This window comes from Mugil cephalus, chromosome 21 (assembly GCF_022458985.1).
Source record: "Mugil cephalus isolate CIBA_MC_2020 chromosome 21, CIBA_Mcephalus_1.1, whole genome shotgun sequence".
NCBI classification, from domain to species: domain Eukaryota; kingdom Metazoa; phylum Chordata; class Actinopteri; order Mugiliformes; family Mugilidae; genus Mugil; species Mugil cephalus.
The window spans coordinates 17,198,051-17,215,061 of NC_061790.1; the positions used below are offsets into that span (position 1 = coordinate 17,198,051).

Here is a 17,011-nt window from a genome sequence, read left to right on the forward strand (position 1 = left end):
TGTGTTTAGAGCAATACAATATGCTTGTTTCCTTTTCTTTTTCTTCTCTTTCACATAGTCCTTGCTGGAAACTTTTCAAAATAATGATTCCTGGACTCTTTTGGAACAGAGTATCTGCTTGTAATGTTATGTTCTGCACACAACTTTAAAATAAAGAGGAATTTACAGCAGATGATTAAATTCACAATTGTATGACCTTCTGTGATCAGCTAAGAGCAACGACCCCTGGGTAGGTGAACGCGTATGTTCTCTATGTAGAGAAATACATTCAAACATAATGTGTATCATAGTATCCTACAAGGCATGAGAAACAACACATAAATAAATGATACAGGACATATTCCATCCTTGCCCAAGGCGCTTTACTAAACTAAGCTATGTGGTTAGTAAAATTAGGAATTAGTTTAGTTTCTTTTCATTATGTTGACTGAACAGTTCAGTACTTACTGGAAGTGTCAGAGGCCACATTACTGAACTCCACGCTGACGTGAGGTTACTCACTTAGTATTCCTGTCACACACCGGCTCTCATAAACTATATTCCTCTAGTGTGACTCCTCACTCTAAACAGCCCGGGGTGGGAGACACACGTTGTTAATTTAAAAACCGCTATCCATTATCATGCAGCACTGAAGTAAAAATCTGTCATTATAACACTTTCTGCCACTTGAAGGTAATGTTGCAGCTCCACTTGCTAATAGAGATCAGATAGACTGAGTGTGAAGACGGGGACACTTGGTGATTTAAGGCGGACTGCTCTTTATCAGCCAGCTCCCTGCTCCTTGGAAACAAATAGTGAGCAGAGCAGAGGGACATCAGTGCTGCAGACTAAGGCATCTATTTTAGGAAGCACAAAGGTATGAGAGAGAACAGTCCACCTCTGGGGTCTCCATAAGAAAAAAAATTCAGCCGCACAGCCACATTTAAAGATGAAGTTTCGGCTGCCTGAGTGCTGTGGAGATGTGGCATTTGACAAGTAAAACATGACAGGCATTTGTGCTCATGGGCTCATGTTGGCAGCAAAGTTGAAAAGAGAGAGAGGGAGGGAGAGAAAAAAAAAAAGTAGGATGATTCAGATACAGTGGGGGAGTTGAGGCAGTTGGCGGTGTACATGAACATATGACCAACAATCAACCAAGCAATTTCTGTACAGCCCTCTGCCGCCTGTTTTGAATTAGAAGCGCAACCTCTCTCGTTTTACGACGTAATAAACATCGGGCCAGCGAGATGTGAAGGCCCTCTGAGAGAAAAATGTAGCAGATGTCCTTTTCACATCTGCATGTTTGATGGAATCCCGAGCAGGAGAAGCTGAAGCCAGCGGCAGAGAGCGGAGGCAACATTCCTGATGTTGAAGTGATGCTGCAGCACACCATAAATCTGTATTCCTCTGGATAACATATGAATGCAATTCAATACGCCTCTGGTTACAAACATGGGGGTGTTTGTATATTTGGGTGTTAATAAGCACATTTCTATGCTGAGAATTGAAAGCAGGCAGCCCAGATGTTTATTTCACGGCTTGAAATGTAAAATGACTCATTGCTCATTTGCGGTGGTCGACAGCCACGTCAGCATCATGTGAGAGCTCACTGAATATTTGAAAAGTGAGAAAAATGAAGATATTAAAAAGCAATTATATGCACCAAGATGATAAGACATACCTTGTGATAGAACAAGCTAATCATAATAATATCAAATTGCACCTCTATGCCCTTCTTAATGGTCTTATAGAACAATTATATAATTAATTTAGGGAGAAAAATAATGAGGTTTAAAGGAATCACTGATTAAATTAAACTTACATATATAACTTAAATATTTCTTAGAATGCGAATGAGAGTTCAGATAGGACTTCTTTAGTTTAAGAGAAAGAAAAGGTAATGTTTGAATGCCTGCAGTAAATGCTGCAGGGGGCTATGCTGACCTCCAGGCCTGGTCAGCCTGTCAGTGATCAATAACACTGACTTATATTTGTGGGAGATTCATTTTTCTGTCACCACATTATGGGTTCATTCTAACCAGCAACACATAAGTACGGCACACATCACAAATATGACAAAACGGTCGGGTTCATCGTGGTGACTGGGAACAAACTGATCTAACCAGATGCACAATACATATATCACTTATAACATGTGCAGTGAACATTCTGCAATGCAGTAGTGATGCATCCGTTCTGTTAAAACAACAGAAACAGTTCACCAAACATCCTGTGAATACTAACTATCCTATACATACTGTTGCAGGCTGTTTATGGAAAAGCTCAGCAGAGGCCAATCTGCACCACCAAACCTGGGCCGCTGCACTGCAGCATCGTAAATTACACATCCCAACTGACCGACCAGCAGCAACAACAACATCACCAAATAACCGCCACATAACACTCCGCTGATAGCAGGCGTCGCGCTCCATACAGCGTCGCGTGTGCACAACACTGATACGGCCGCATTGTCCCTGGATCCGAGCACACAATGCTCTGTAATGCAGAGCACAGAGGACGTATTCATGTTGACCCGAGCAGATTAATTGCTGATTTTATACTTCACTGAGGCAAAGACGGGATTTCTATACATGCTGTTATTGTTGTAGTGGAAGCTTTAGTATGGACGGTTTACATTACAACAACACTGCTAAAGCCTCGGTTATTGCTGGGGTGTAAATGATATGTTTGAAGCTGCAGATCAATGTGAAACTGAAGTACACACACACATATATACGCACAAATGCACTCTAAATATCAGCTAACCATAGTAAAATCTGACACCAAACACGTACATACACCAGTACGCACGCTAAACGAATTTCAGATGTACGTCTGAAATATTTTCATGTCAGCAACTATCTATATCTGAGATACCCAGTATATGCCATTTTCAAATCGGGAAATCATGCACATTTCTTCAAATGTTTTTGCATGAAAGTCGTTCATTTTGGCCATTTCTCTTCCTCATGGTGCCATATTTGTCCCTCACACTCTTCCCTTATTTAAATTCTTTGTAAACGCTTTAATTTCTCTCTGCAAATTCCTTTCGGTATGAAAATCCAACCCCGTGAGGGCACGAGCGAGGACAGATGGTAGAAGGATGACAGTGCCTGTCAGAACAGTGGATCTGCCAAACAAATAACTGTTTCATCAGTGTGGTTCTAAAAGAATAAAATCGTGGAGGATTTTTTTCACTCTCAGTCCGTGAAAAGCTTCAAAAGTAAAAGCACGCCTTGGGAGATAACATTAACTCTTTGTTGTCTCGCTCTGAGGAGTTACGACTGAGGTGAGATAAAGAAAACTAAATTTGGAAAAGTCATGTTTCAGTGAGCAGTGAAAGTAGTCCTGACAAGTATCCAGCAGCCAGTCTCTATTTATATCCGCGGCACGTTAACAGAAACATGCAGGGGCTGTGTCGCATTGAGAAAATACGAGTTCAAATCGAGAGTTACTTGCTGCATTCTCTCACTGTGCATCGCCACAGCCTCGAGGCCCCAGGAGGAGCGGCCATTTTGTTTCTCTGTTTTTGTTTACATGCAGAAAGTCTGAGAAAGTGAACGGCTGTCCCACTGGGGCTGACTGGACACAATAAAAAGCTCAACGCTGCCTTTCTACCTGACCGACCGTTCTCACTGTAACTTAATTCCAACGCCGTTTTGTTTGTGTTGTTATTACTTCAGAGTGGATGCTGTTTTTCTTCTTCTTTCCTGATCCTTCTAAAGCACTTCTCCGGTGTTCTGGGAATTAGGCTCCACTTTCTTGATGAGAGTTAGAGGAACAGTTAGATACCACACTCTTAACTGTACGATAAACATGAAGCCATTGTGGGCAGCCAGTTAGCTCAGCTCAGCTTAGACTAAATTGTAAACAGGGTAAAGCTGCAAGGCTGGTTCTGTCTAAATGTACGAAAAATAGGCACTGAGGTAGTTCACTAATAAACATGCTACATAAAAGGTGAAGATGGCTATAAAATGAAACACTGAGTTCTGTTTCTGATTCAGATTTTTAGAGTTTGGCTTTAGACTCACTAAACTGACTGGTATCTGCTAAATGTACCTTAAATTATAGATGCACAGACATTAGAGTACCATCCATCAACTCATCTCAGTCTCAGAAATTAAGCAAACTCATTTGACAGTGACATTATATCATCTATAGCTCACATTCTTTTGTATTCTTTATTATTAGGCTTAATGTTTAATGACTGAAACAATACTTTTTAGCAACTTAAAAAAAAACCATAGTGTTTCTGCACAGAGAAAATAAAAAGTACTTGAAGGCGAGTTTGCCCTTGGTGATGCAGAAACACAATATCTTTAGATGGAGAGGCCACGTTTCTTCTCCCACAAACAAATCTAAATGACAAAGAGAAGACTAACGCGTCTGGTCACCACAGGGTATCATTCGGCACACCTCTCTTTGCTAATGCGACAGCTCTCCTGAATCAACAAGGATTTTGTCTGTCATGCAGTTAAAACCTGAACTGCACTGTGACAGTGAGAAACAACCGCAGCAGGCTTTTGGTTCACACTCCCAACGCACAGCACTTTACTGAAGGGGCAGCAGGCGGTGGGCTAGTTCTTTGCTTTAGGGGATTTCAAAAATACCTTTGGGCAAAGAACTGCAGATGATGCTTCTCTAACACAACCTCGAGCAGATGAAGTCATTTTCTGTCTCCATGTTTCAGGGGCTAAAATACTTTTATGACGCTGAACCTGACCTTGACGTTCACTCACAAACCAAATATTAGCAGGCGATAAGACTTTTTCTTGCAAAAAACACTTAGTGTGTGAGAAGAGATGAAAAATGAGGAGGAGGTGGCGTACAAATACCATTTTGCATTTAAAGTCTGATCATGTGTAATGCTACTTATCCCTCAGACTGGTAGTAGAGGGTCTAATTATGCCAAATGGAACTCATTTATTATGAGAAAAAAGAGAGGGGTTTTATACAACTGCGTATAGTTAATATGTATAGTTACTCTCTCATGAGCAGACCTAGGGTGAATGCTGTGGCCGGATAAGGACCTTTTAAAATTCATCAATTGCTGGATCTTTTGGACAAAAAGCTCGGCCTAGAATGACTAGGAAGCAAAGGAGCTGCAAGACAGAGAAACAAATCAGATCTGTACCTGCACGAAAACACGCAATGCGCAGCCAGTCGGCTCAGTATTCACCAGCATCCATCAGCTCCAAATATGCAATACAGGCAGGCGTAAAAGTGCCCCTGTGAGATGAACAATGGCCAGGGTGTTTCTAAGAAACAATCAGCGGGTGGTGATGGTGTTGTGAGTCACCATTGATCCAGTAAGCAGCCCCTTCACAATGTGTGCAGTATAGGCCTCGCACCCCCTCCCACCACCAGCACCTCCACCCCCCCTCCCTGTTTCTGTCTCTCTCCCTCTCTGCAGTCCAAACAGTGCAAGCCGCATAATGTGATATGGTATAGCGGTCATGGCAACTGGGGCATCCTTAGGGGCTTTACTACACTGTTGGCTCTACTCTGCCATTATCACCAGCACACAGCTGACATTGTTCAAAGCCTGTAGGTTCTCCTTTCAGCATTGTTTCTGTCTCTTCTCATATTTTAAGGTCATTACCATCCCTTTGTAAAAGCCTAAGCCTCATGTCACGTTGCTCATTGCCAAAGATTTCCAGTGATTTGTCCAGTTAGTCACTTCTCAAGTGACAGCATCTGTCAGTGACCATCAGCCAGTCGCCTACGCAGCATGTGGTGAAGTAAAATAGTTGATCTGCGTCAGAGATCAACACCACTTCAACATCTAACGGGCCGCATCATCAAACCTCGGTATATCCAATAATATAGTGCTAGTTCTGCATCACCAGCGAGGCTCAGTTACCTCTCACAGCAGGCCACCACAAAGACAACAGCTCGGCTATTGTTGCCACAAAATACGCAATACCCGCAGATGTCTAGCAAAATGTTTCAACGTATAGTGCGAACTGGTTTATGACTAGATTATTACGCGTGATAAAAACGGCGCACATACGCATGGACGGACTCTACAGCTCATGCCTCATGCTTTTGAAATACAGCTAGGTCAGATTTGAAAGAGAAATCCTACTCTCTATCACAGCTTCATGTTTGATGTGTTCGCAGTCTAATGTCCTGCGTCAGAAACGCAACAAACTGGTGCAAACTTGCGCCGGTGGAGTGCCAGGGTAAAAAAAAAAAAATAAAAAATCGGCACGCTGCCATTGTGCGCCATGCGTGATTGACAGACGGCGCGTGCGGGGCTCATTGACAGTTTTGTGCGTCGCCACGGAGACGGCTGGACGGATGGATCGATGGACGGGGTTCTGCGGGGGAGGGGGGCGTCATAGTGCGGGTTTCACCGCGGTTCTCCCCGTCGCCGTTCTCTTCTCCTTCTCAGCTGAAAAGCCCCCTCCCCACCTCCCCTCCGCCCACCTCTACAGCACCAGTATACCCCCGTCCTCTCTTCATGCCTCGGTCACGGATTTGACCAGTGATGCAAAGAAACTGCCTAAAAAGGAATACAAGGGAGCGTCGCATTCATGAAGATGGATCATACCTCACGCCCGCTCACCCCCCTCCTGTTTATATCGGCTACCCTCCTCCCACCGACTTCACCATGGCGCAGTTTACTACAACATGACATTCTCAGCCAGACCACATCCACCGCAATCACCCCGTCTCCAGACCAGCGGGGATGCTGCTTTCGCCTTTTCTGGCTGGCATGAGTGCGGCAGATTGATTCATGCTTCATCATCTCGCTGCGACATCAGCAGTCTACTGCTGCCTCTGGCAGGTTTGAGGTGGGAGAAGAAGCTCTCAGTCAGCCACGACACTGATTTGGAAGAAAACAAGCCTCGTCCAAAATGGCTGGGAGAAACGTTGTGCTCTGAAACAAACCCACGTCCCCTTTACAGCGCGCTCTCTGGACACGTAAATTACCTCCCCGAGGCGTTTAATTCACCTCTTTGCTGCGTGCTCCTTCTCCTGCGCTGTCCAAGGTGCTGAAACATTGAAAACGCCCACAGTGAATATACGCATTATAGCGCACCGCATCCATCCTCTGAGCCATCCACTGCGCGCTTCAGATGTATCACTCGGGAGGTCACGCATTGCCTTCCTTCCCTAGTCCTTTGCTTTCCTCGCAATTTTCTATCCCAGCAGCTGTGCTGCAAGCTATGTTCTCAAACAAACACAATGTGCTTTTCTCATTTAGGCTGATAGAAAAGCCGTTGCCGGCAGCTCGCGTTTCACAAATACCAAACATCTGTCGCTTTAACGCATGAAAAGCGACAAGTTTAAGCAATATAAGATAGAAATTAAAGAAAAAATCTCGAAAGAAAACGTCTCCGGTCTTACCTGTGCCTGTGGTCGGTGTCCCGCAGTCAGTATGGGAGGAAATGTCTGCGTATATCAACAGCTATACGATACCAGCCTCTCTCTCTGAGTGTGTGACTGGGATGCTGCAAAGGCACTGCGCGTCGGCTGGTTCCTCCTCACTTCTTCTTCAATGGGGGGAAAGCAGCGCAGCTCTCGTCAAAGATGGCGGACACTTTTGACGTCAGCAGCAGCTTTTAATAGATATCTGTCAGCGAAAGGGAGAGAGGGAGAGAGAGAGAGGAAGGGACTTCAAAAGAAAAAAAATCTTTGTTATAAGGCAGCTGCGAGGAAAAGCAAGTGGACATGTCAGATGTTTTCAAACGATGCTCTGGTATGTTTCATATCCCACCACATGCATGCTGGACGCATCAACACATCAGCTCCTCATACATCACTGCAGGCCATCATGTTTGCATAGACGACTTGGAACTTTCACAACCTCACTAGCAGCAGAGTGAAATATCTCTCATATTCCAGTGAAACACTGTCACACCGTGGATCTAAATATGATCTTCACTTTAGTTTTGCATTACGGTCATCTGATCTGAAGGATGTTTCCCACTAAGTGTAAATACTCGTGCTTCCCTGGCCTGTCTGAGGTAAAACTCCACTACGTGTGGGCAAAATAAACCGTCACCCTGGAGCTCCGGAGCCAAGAGCCTCGGTTTCATCATCCTATTGCGGAGCCAGGTCCCAAGTGAAAACGTACACCTCTGTTACTGAATATGATATTGCACTTACATGGTGTATACTCCTAAAAGAAATTGCCTTTAATCGAATTACTACACAAAACCAGACATCTGCCGGTGAACAGAGACAAAGAGGAGCGAGGGGTTAATGGAGGCCTGTAAACTCATTTGTGGTTCGTGGATCAACAGCAGATTCATTAGTCGTGGTGGTAACACTGAAGCCGTGTCTTGCTTTCTCGACTAAGCACACAACTTGCAGGAAATTAAACCGCACGCACGTTGGGGGTGACACTGAGGACATTATTTTGGGCCTGTTGGCACCCAGCTGTGAATGGTACTTTGCTGTATCATCACCCTGCGTAATATCGCAGAGAAGGGAATCGTACTGTAAGACCACGATAGGTGTTGCAGATGAAATGGTTCTATTCCTCTCGTCACTAGTGAAGATTACATCCCATGCTGTTTATAAAGCTACTCAGCTCCCTTTTAAAATAAAGGTTTACATTTCTGAACCAACGGGTTTGAACGATACCAAAGAGTCACAGACAATGTTGAGAAGCCATTAAGTATCCACAGCCACAATATTACATCAGTCTTTTCATAGCATTTGTTGACAACAGTACACATACAACATCACCAGTCTTTCCCTTCAAGGCTTTTCTTGTTTGCTTTACATTTGTGTGTAGCTCAGTGTTGTGAACATTTTTTTTTCTCATGCAAACCCCTGCACATCAGACATGGAATTTATCACATTTTCCCTGTCAGGTATTCAAAAGAAAAAAGATGCCCTGACCTTGCTTTGAATGACTTTGCTATGCATTTCATTGGGTTGTTTTTTTTCTGCAAGCATTTTGATTTAGATATTTTCTTGTCTGATGTGTTACAGAGAAGCATCAACAAAGAGACCGATTTGTGTTTTCACAGCCCTGAACCGTCTGCGGGCTCAGCAGTGTGGGAATGTCCCCCTCTCTCTCCTCCTCCTCCTCTTCCTCCAGCCGCTGCCTCAGCTTGGCACTGTAACAAATGTGTCTTCAATTGGTCTGAAGCGAACCTGTCTCCTAAATTAATGATAATGATAACTCTGCATGAAAAATCCATTTGGAGAGGAGAGCCAGAGGAGAAGGGGCGAGAGGAGGGAGCGTGAGTGCGCAGTGGCTCCATGTATGTCTGTTGAGGAGAACATACTGTGTTCATTGCTTGTTTGCGTGTGGGGGTATCAACAGGTTCCTTGTTAATTAATATTACGGGAGTATAACAAACCAAATCATGGACTGATGGAGGATTGTGGCTCTGATTGAAGAGAGACAACAGAAAGGGCAGACTACAGCAAATGGTTTCAAACTAAAGGTTCCTGAAGTCAGATCTAAGTGTTCCATAGTATAACACATCTTTAATATAAATCCATTAATAGCATAATTGCCCTGATTAGACAAGCTAACTATCGCGGACATAGCAGACCTTATACATTTGGTAAATGTAAATCTGTAGGTGTCTGTGTAATGGGGTTCTAAAGTAACATAAAAAGTAAAAAAGTGACTGACTGTCAATATCAATTGACATTCGGACTCGTCACATTAAGGAAAGCACTGTTTTTTAATGACGGTTGCTTATTGCACTGATTCATTGCCATAGATACAGAACAGGAGATCAGAGGGCTGTGTACAACTTCGTTTGAGATATGTTCTCTAGTCGCAGCCATCTTACTCAAGGACGATTTCACAATGGAACAAAGAATTATATAAGGCAGCCTCGCAGCTTCTTCTTTAAAGAAACAGTTATTAGGATATCAGTGCTTTAGACTGAAGTTAAATGAAGAGAAATGCACAGAGCTTTAATCAGAACGTCTTATTTCTCTGCTTGATTCTGTAAAAAGGAACCAGACATTCAGACGACATAAGCAACTGTAGCCTAGAGCTGTGTGTCACTCTGTATAAGCCGTCTTCGTTAACAAGATTGATTCACAGGACTTTGGAGCAAACCCTCACAGAAGGTGGTTGAAGCTAATTTACATCCTCTCGATCTTCTTCTCTGCCTGCTGCATATTCAGAGCCCTTTAGATCTGGTCTCTTATTTGATGTCTGTGATATGATAAAGTAACAACTGAGAGCATATTGTCTATCTGATGTCATATGTGAATGGTTGTGGCTTACTGGAACACTTCATGAAACTGAGTCATCATTAGCAACCTTTTCTTTGTGATGACTCATAACATCTGCTGAGAAAAAGCGATCTAGTTCACACATTTAGGGGTTAATACTTAGCATGACAGCACAAGGCTGCAGACATGCTAACAGCTTTGTGAGTGGGGCTTTGAGCAAAATGCTAATATCAATTAACCTGTGATGGGTTAAAATGTACAGTACATTCTTAGTTCCCAGGAATGACATGTGTTAAAGCCCTCATATTGGTTTTCAGTCCATCTTTCTTTCAACTCCTCCTTTGTTTTGGTATTTTTTACAAAACTTAATCTAGAAATCTTCATGCTACAATCAGTTAAGCCCAGTACAGCATGAATGTTTCAAAGAAGTCATCAAATGACTCAACAAATCCATCCAAAAATAATCTACGTGTTCTTTCTCCCAGAGATTCGGAAGACAATATTATTCAGGTGAAGCCAATTTGATATGCTACTCTACTAATACTATGAAGATTGTAGATTTAACAGTAGAATTTATTATTATTATTTTTGTCTGACAGGGTTATCAGTCGTCTGAACGATGCTTTTATCAGCTTATTTCCAGAAACACCCCTCTGGCACTTGTGCTGCTTATCTTCCACACTTGATCCTCTACAGAGCAGCTCCCTCTGATGAAGTTGTAATGCTGCAGGTTCTTACTTCTCTGACTTGTTGTTTCGGGACTGAATTAGTCACTGCTGTTTATCATTTGAATGTAATGTGAGGCGGTGGCCAGCTGTTGAAAAAGAGAAAACATAACCTGAACACTGTCGCTGTGAGAATGGAGCATGTACCAACTAATCCTTCTTTCACTTGTCCTTGACTTTTCATCCATTAAAGATTGCTGCATTTTCACTATTTGCAGAGATTAAAGAGAACCTCCCAGAAGAGCCTTTTGAAGTCAAAGAGGTGCATGTATGTGTGAGAGATGTCAGGGGATGAAGAGCGCGGCTTTAGCGCGGCTGCGTCGTATGGTCAGAGAGCAAAACACAGCAAATGGAGGAGAAGATTAGCCGCTGCATTATCAACCCTGTAGCAGACAAGCTCGCGCACTCTGATCTCTCTCCGCCTCTGACTGATTTCATTCTTAATTAAACTTCACAGGAAAGGTGGGAGGCTGGGGGAACTGAGGAAGGAGGAAAGGATGGGGGTGTGCTGCGAAAAAGTGACGAGGCGAAAAAAAAAATAAAAAGATTAGGCTAAAAACAGACAAAGAGGCGTGAAAGATCCACAAAGGACAAAATCGACTGAGACAGATGTATAACATTAGAGAGGAGAGGAGGCAGAGATGGAACACATTACATGGGGGGGGGGTATGCATGTATAGACTGTATGTGTGAGTGTGTGTGTGTGAAGGGAACGAGGGCAGCATGAGAGATGGAGCCAGTCAGTCAGGCTGAGCGGTTCGTTGTGGGGGAGGGCGCTGCAGTAGCAGCCTTGCTGTGACTCAGCACTAAAATCTGCCCCCCCCCCCCCCTGCTCACCCTCAAATATCAGTCCTTAGTCATCGAACCAAACACACTGCTAGAACCTCCTTTTCATCAGTCTTTGGGGAGCTTGTCACGACAGTGCATTTCATATGATTTGGCTGCCGTGTTGAAATGTTAAATCTGATTAAGGTTGAAATATTACTCAGAGAGCAGTCAACCATTTATAAAGAAGCAGCGACTGCTTTTAACGCGTCTTGGTTCCTGAGTGTGCTCTATTTATTTGTTCACTGTTGCAAAGTGCCACTTAATTGCTCTTTTGAGGTGCATAAATTATTAATTTAGGCTTCTCTAAAAAATAATAAAATAATAACTTTACGTAGGTTGTATTTATGTATCAGTTGTAACTAAGCAGCACACCAAATACGGCCTTTAAATAATTCAGTTTTTAATAACAAGCCCTGTAGAAAATACAGAAGCAAACCTCACAGGACTAACAGCATTTGTGTATGCAGTAAGAGTACATTAGAGATGTGAAGATTCCTCCCCACTGTGAAAACCTTATTCACAGAAAACTTTGTACATGACGTGGATATGTAGGTTAATAAATACAACCAAAATGTTAGTCCTGCCTTAAAGAACGTCCCACTTCCAAAATGTGCATCTAGCAGTTTACACATCGTTTCTTTAAAGTAAATAAGAGTTGGAATAAATGAAAGTGATAGTCTTTGAAAAGGATGGTAGGATTGTGTCAAAAGTGAAACTGCTGATAAAGAAGGAAGACTGGCCCCTATGAAACCACCTACAGGTATATAAATAAATCATTAGGAGATTATTATTACCAGTGCATCGATATGTGAGCAGAAGTCAGCTGTATTTTGAACACTAGAAGCTTTGTGAACACTAGTAATCCTTCCCCACCACCCCATGCTGTTTGCATCATGCCCCAATCGTCATTTTGGATTTGAGGTAGTTAAAAGCGAAGCTGCGCAAGGAAGGAAATGCACTCGACACGTTAACGTTAAGTCCCAAGGATACACACCTTGACTCTAAGGAAACTATATTTAGCACCATTAAAGACGGCACTGACTGGGCACAGCTCATTTTAGCATGCGTATACAATTAATTAGATTTAAAGTGCCGACTGCATTTTTTTAATCGTAATCTGAAATTTGATTTTAGGTGTGAAAAGTAGAATATTTCCTCCTCACCTTTAGGAAGTTTTAAATGGCCAGAAATGCAGAAAGTTATACCTCTGATTATTGGTGTGCATTTTGAACGGTGCTTTATTTTACACTATAAACATTCCTGGCTCTATCTCTGCCTCCCCCCGGTGAGAATTCCTTTTTTTTTTTCAATTCTTGCTGCGTTCACCCACAGGCCTGTTGCGTTGTTTTGTCTTTTCATAGGTGCTGAAGTGTGAGCAAATGCACGTCAACAAAGATGCGCATGACGAATAGCTCTCGGCCTCATCCAGCCCGCTGGGGAGAGTGATATTCAATCTGATAATTGAGGTATTGATAGATCGGGAGTGAGTGGCGACATTGATAAGTGTGGGACTGAAGGTCTTGTATCCGATGGTGAGGATGGTTGTCAGGGGGAGAATCGATCTGGATCGACCCGCAGCTCTACACCTCACTGGCCTCCTTTTTCTTGTCTTTGCTATCCTTGGCTTTTCCATTTTTTTCTTGTGTTTGCTCCAGTGCTCCCCTACTTTCCCCTTCTATGTTTTCATCTCCTGCAACCCTCCCCTTTTCTATCCTCCTCCAGATTTTCTTTCTAGTGTGGCATGAAAGCAATGGAAGGAGTTTACAGACATTAGGTGGTTTGTAGTATTAGAAACACTCTGTGCAAGCAGCCAGGTTCAACAGAGTAGAAGAGAACAGACTGGAACAAGACACGGCTCCTGGACAGAGCATAAGGTTATGTAAGCTATCGAGAATCCCAATCTAACAAAACAATCTAACAGCAGCGTGGGTAGTGGCACATAAAGGATCACAAGGTAACGTAACATAACATTATGTGAGTCAAGGTAATGTAACAACAGAGCAGACAACAGAGGAGGACAAGACAACAAAAACAGAAGTGGCTAGTGCGCACTGGCCCAGAATCTAACATCCCTCCTGGCTAGCTCACAGGAAGTGGCACATTACTGCCGACTGAGCTCAGAATGTGCGTGTTCTCAGTCTCCCATATGTGCATATGCGCATGTATAGAACTGCACATGAATGTGTGTGTGAATGTTTGAACAGCTGATGTTGTCCTGCTGCATGGCTTGGGTTGAAATGGCCAGTGAGCAGAGAAATGCAATGATCTCAGTAGCATGATAAGGGAAATAAGACATTTCTGCTTTTGTGGCAACTATAGAGACCAGTTAAAACTAACTTGATTCATATTTTTGTGTCTCTCTGAGAGGGGCTCTGCTCAGACAAGAAACTCCTACTTGACAAATAAATATACATCAGCATTGTAGTCTAGTGTCTGTGACTTTGAGGTACAGTAATGTCCTTCACAAAGCTTGACTGCATATAACTACACCCAGTGGGAAACTAAGAGACAATAAAATAGACAACTGCTTTATTACAGATTCTAGTGTTAATAAATGACAAAGACCTGGGCAAACAAATGGATTAAATCCAATGTGTACAATTTTATAATTCTTGACGTATGCACTGCCTGTGAAGGAACGATACAGAAAGTCTTTCCTTCCTGCTGCTATTAGGCTCCACAATGAACACTCGTTATATGTGCAAAATTACTCGTCAAGGTTTAAATGCTCTCATCATTTCACTACTTCTCTGTATTATGTACAATCCTGTGCAATATCTGTTATATATCCGCTTACAAGTCAATACTTTTGTCGCAATTCAATACTTTAGGTTTGTCGTACAATACTATTTGTTACAATCCAATTACTTTTTGTTGCAATTCATTACTTACTCTGTACTGTGTGCAATCCTGGCAATATCTGGCAGTCGCTATCTGTTTGCAATTCAATACTTTAGGCTTGTCATGCAATACTTTTTGTTACAGTCCACTTTTTGTTGCAAATCATTACTTTTTGTGTATAGTATATGCCAATACTTGTATATTATTTATTCTATTCTGTTTTTCTTTTTTAACTTAATATTTATCTTCTACATAGTCCACTCTTTATTCATGTTATTTTCTGCACTATGTATGACGTTGCAAACTGCAATTTTCCCACTGTGGGACAAATGAAGGTTTTCTATGTTATTCTCAACAGCTGAAGCAAAGAAGCCTCTGGGGCAGACCCACGGGAGGATACTGATGGAATAAGGGATGCGTGAAGTAACACATAAACTGTGCCAGTATTCATGTGTAATGTTTCTTAGCTATGTTCAAGCAGTGCAGCTTTACACACTGATCAGGCATAACTTTATGACCAACTTCCTAATATTGTGTAGGACTCCCTTGTGTCTCCAAAACAGTTGTGACTCATCAAAAAGTGGACATGGACCTCCTGAGGGTGTCCTGTGGTGTCTGGTGACAGGATGTTGCTAGTGGGGGTCTTTGGGTCCTGTGGGTTGAGGACAAGAGCCTCTGTGGATCATCCCACAGATACTTGATCAGTTTGGGATCTAGTGAATTTGGAGGCCAAGTCAACACTTTGTGTTATTCTTCACACACACAAAAATGAACCATTTTTGTGTGTGTGCCTGTGCCAGGCTGCATCCTGCTGGGCATGGCTCTGCCATCTTGTCATTGCTATGTGGTGGGGGTGTCGGGTCTGGTCTAGGTGGGTGGTAAATGTCTAAGTATCAACATGTACCAGGTCCCAGCAGAACTCTGAATTGTCACAAGATGGTCAATATTATTTACTTCTCTTGTCAGTGGTTTTAATGTTGTGGCTGATCAGGTTAGTCCAAGGAGGAAAAATCCTACTGAGTGTAGTGATCTTCTGACCTCGCCCATGCTGCCACCAAGAGGTTGAATCAGGTCAAATTTCCATTTGGTCCAGTACTTTTCTGAACAAACACTTGTATAACTAATATTCCCCCCAACCACAACTGGAATTTGTGTTGTGTCAAAAAAAACAAACACATTTTTACCATGCTGAAACATGATTTTCTAAAACATGTATTTCCATATAGACAGAGTCAACATTATACCTGGAAAAATAAGCTTGTTAACTTTGTGTTTGTGAGCAGAATAACATGCTAATGTGAACATTTAACCAACTGAGAGCCAATGGACACTGTGAAAAAAAAAAAATTAACAATCCCTGACATCAAGTCCACATTTCCCTGGAGAGGAGTTTTTAAGCTTTAAGTGGTGGTCATCATCATTTTGGCAGTGCCTGACTTCTGGCTAATTCAGAAAAGGGCCAAGACATGGAGGGACAGTGGAGCTCAGGTGAGTTTTATAGAAAAGTAACCCTTACAAATGTCATAAATAAAAAAAACTATCAAACAGTTACTTAAACCAGGCAGTAAACATGTTTATTTCTGCTGCAAAGCTGGACATTTTATCTTTGTAGGGTCTATGGGGGGTAATCATCATTCAGTTTCATAATTGTCTATGCGACTTACTCTACATGCACATGATGCACATGATGCACAGTGACTGCGTGTTCTAAGTGTGTGGGAGGCATTTGGACTTCCGTACTGACTCTTAACACAACAGTTATTGTACTTTCTTTTTTAAATGAGAGCAACACCTCCTGGACAGACAGTCTCAAAGTGTGCACATACGGTGCATCACAATTATCTCTTTGTTAAGCGATGGCTGTTACTGTATCCACAACATTATCTGCCGACGAGATCTCTGAACCCAACATTGGATATTAGCGTCTTTCCTTTCCTCAACATTTCCTCCTTCCCATGTCCCCATCTCACCCCCCACCCCTCTTCCTTCTCTCTCTCTCTCTCTCTTCTCACCATGCAATAACAACCCCATACCAGCACTCCTCCTCTGCACCTCTCCCTTCCTCTTCATCATGTAAAGCACCCCCGGGGTACGGATCAACGCCCCTTTCCCTTTAATCTCACTCTCCTACCTCATCCTTCTCCTCCTCTCAATTCCCCTTTCACTCTCCACCCATCCCTCTATTTCTTCAATGCGTCAGGTGGCGTTGGCCATTATGTTTGTGTGTAAGGTCAGCAAAGTCATGGTCCCGTTTGAGCAGTCACATGTGATCTATTTTTGATATCATGCTCCCACTCCTCACATCTTGGTTGTGTGTGTGTGTGTGTTGTGTATTTCCCCACATGGCTGATGCTCAAAGCTCTGCCTTTCTGTTGATGCTGTGTGTGTGTGTGTGTGTGTGTGTGTATTGGCTAATCACACTGCGATGTGCATGCAAATGTTTTACCTCAGCAGACCGAAAGCTAGCTCCCAGT

The 17,011-nt window shown here is 42.8% G+C and overlaps 1 protein-coding gene across 2 annotated transcripts in view; it reads right to left on the bottom strand.

The window, feature by feature from the left end:
* The window catches only part of snap25a (synaptosome associated protein 25a), a 30,530-nt gene extending 23,021 nt beyond the window's left edge, over positions 1–7,509 (bottom strand). The window contains exon 1 of one of the 2 annotated variants that reach the window (XM_047573404.1): positions 7,336–7,509. The gene's annotated coding sequence lies outside the window, so the exon portion shown is untranslated. The remainder of the gene's footprint in view (positions 1–7,335) is intronic. The other variant, XM_047573403.1, reaches the window with a different exon arrangement.
* Between the last annotated feature and the right edge of the window lie 9,502 nt (positions 7,510–17,011).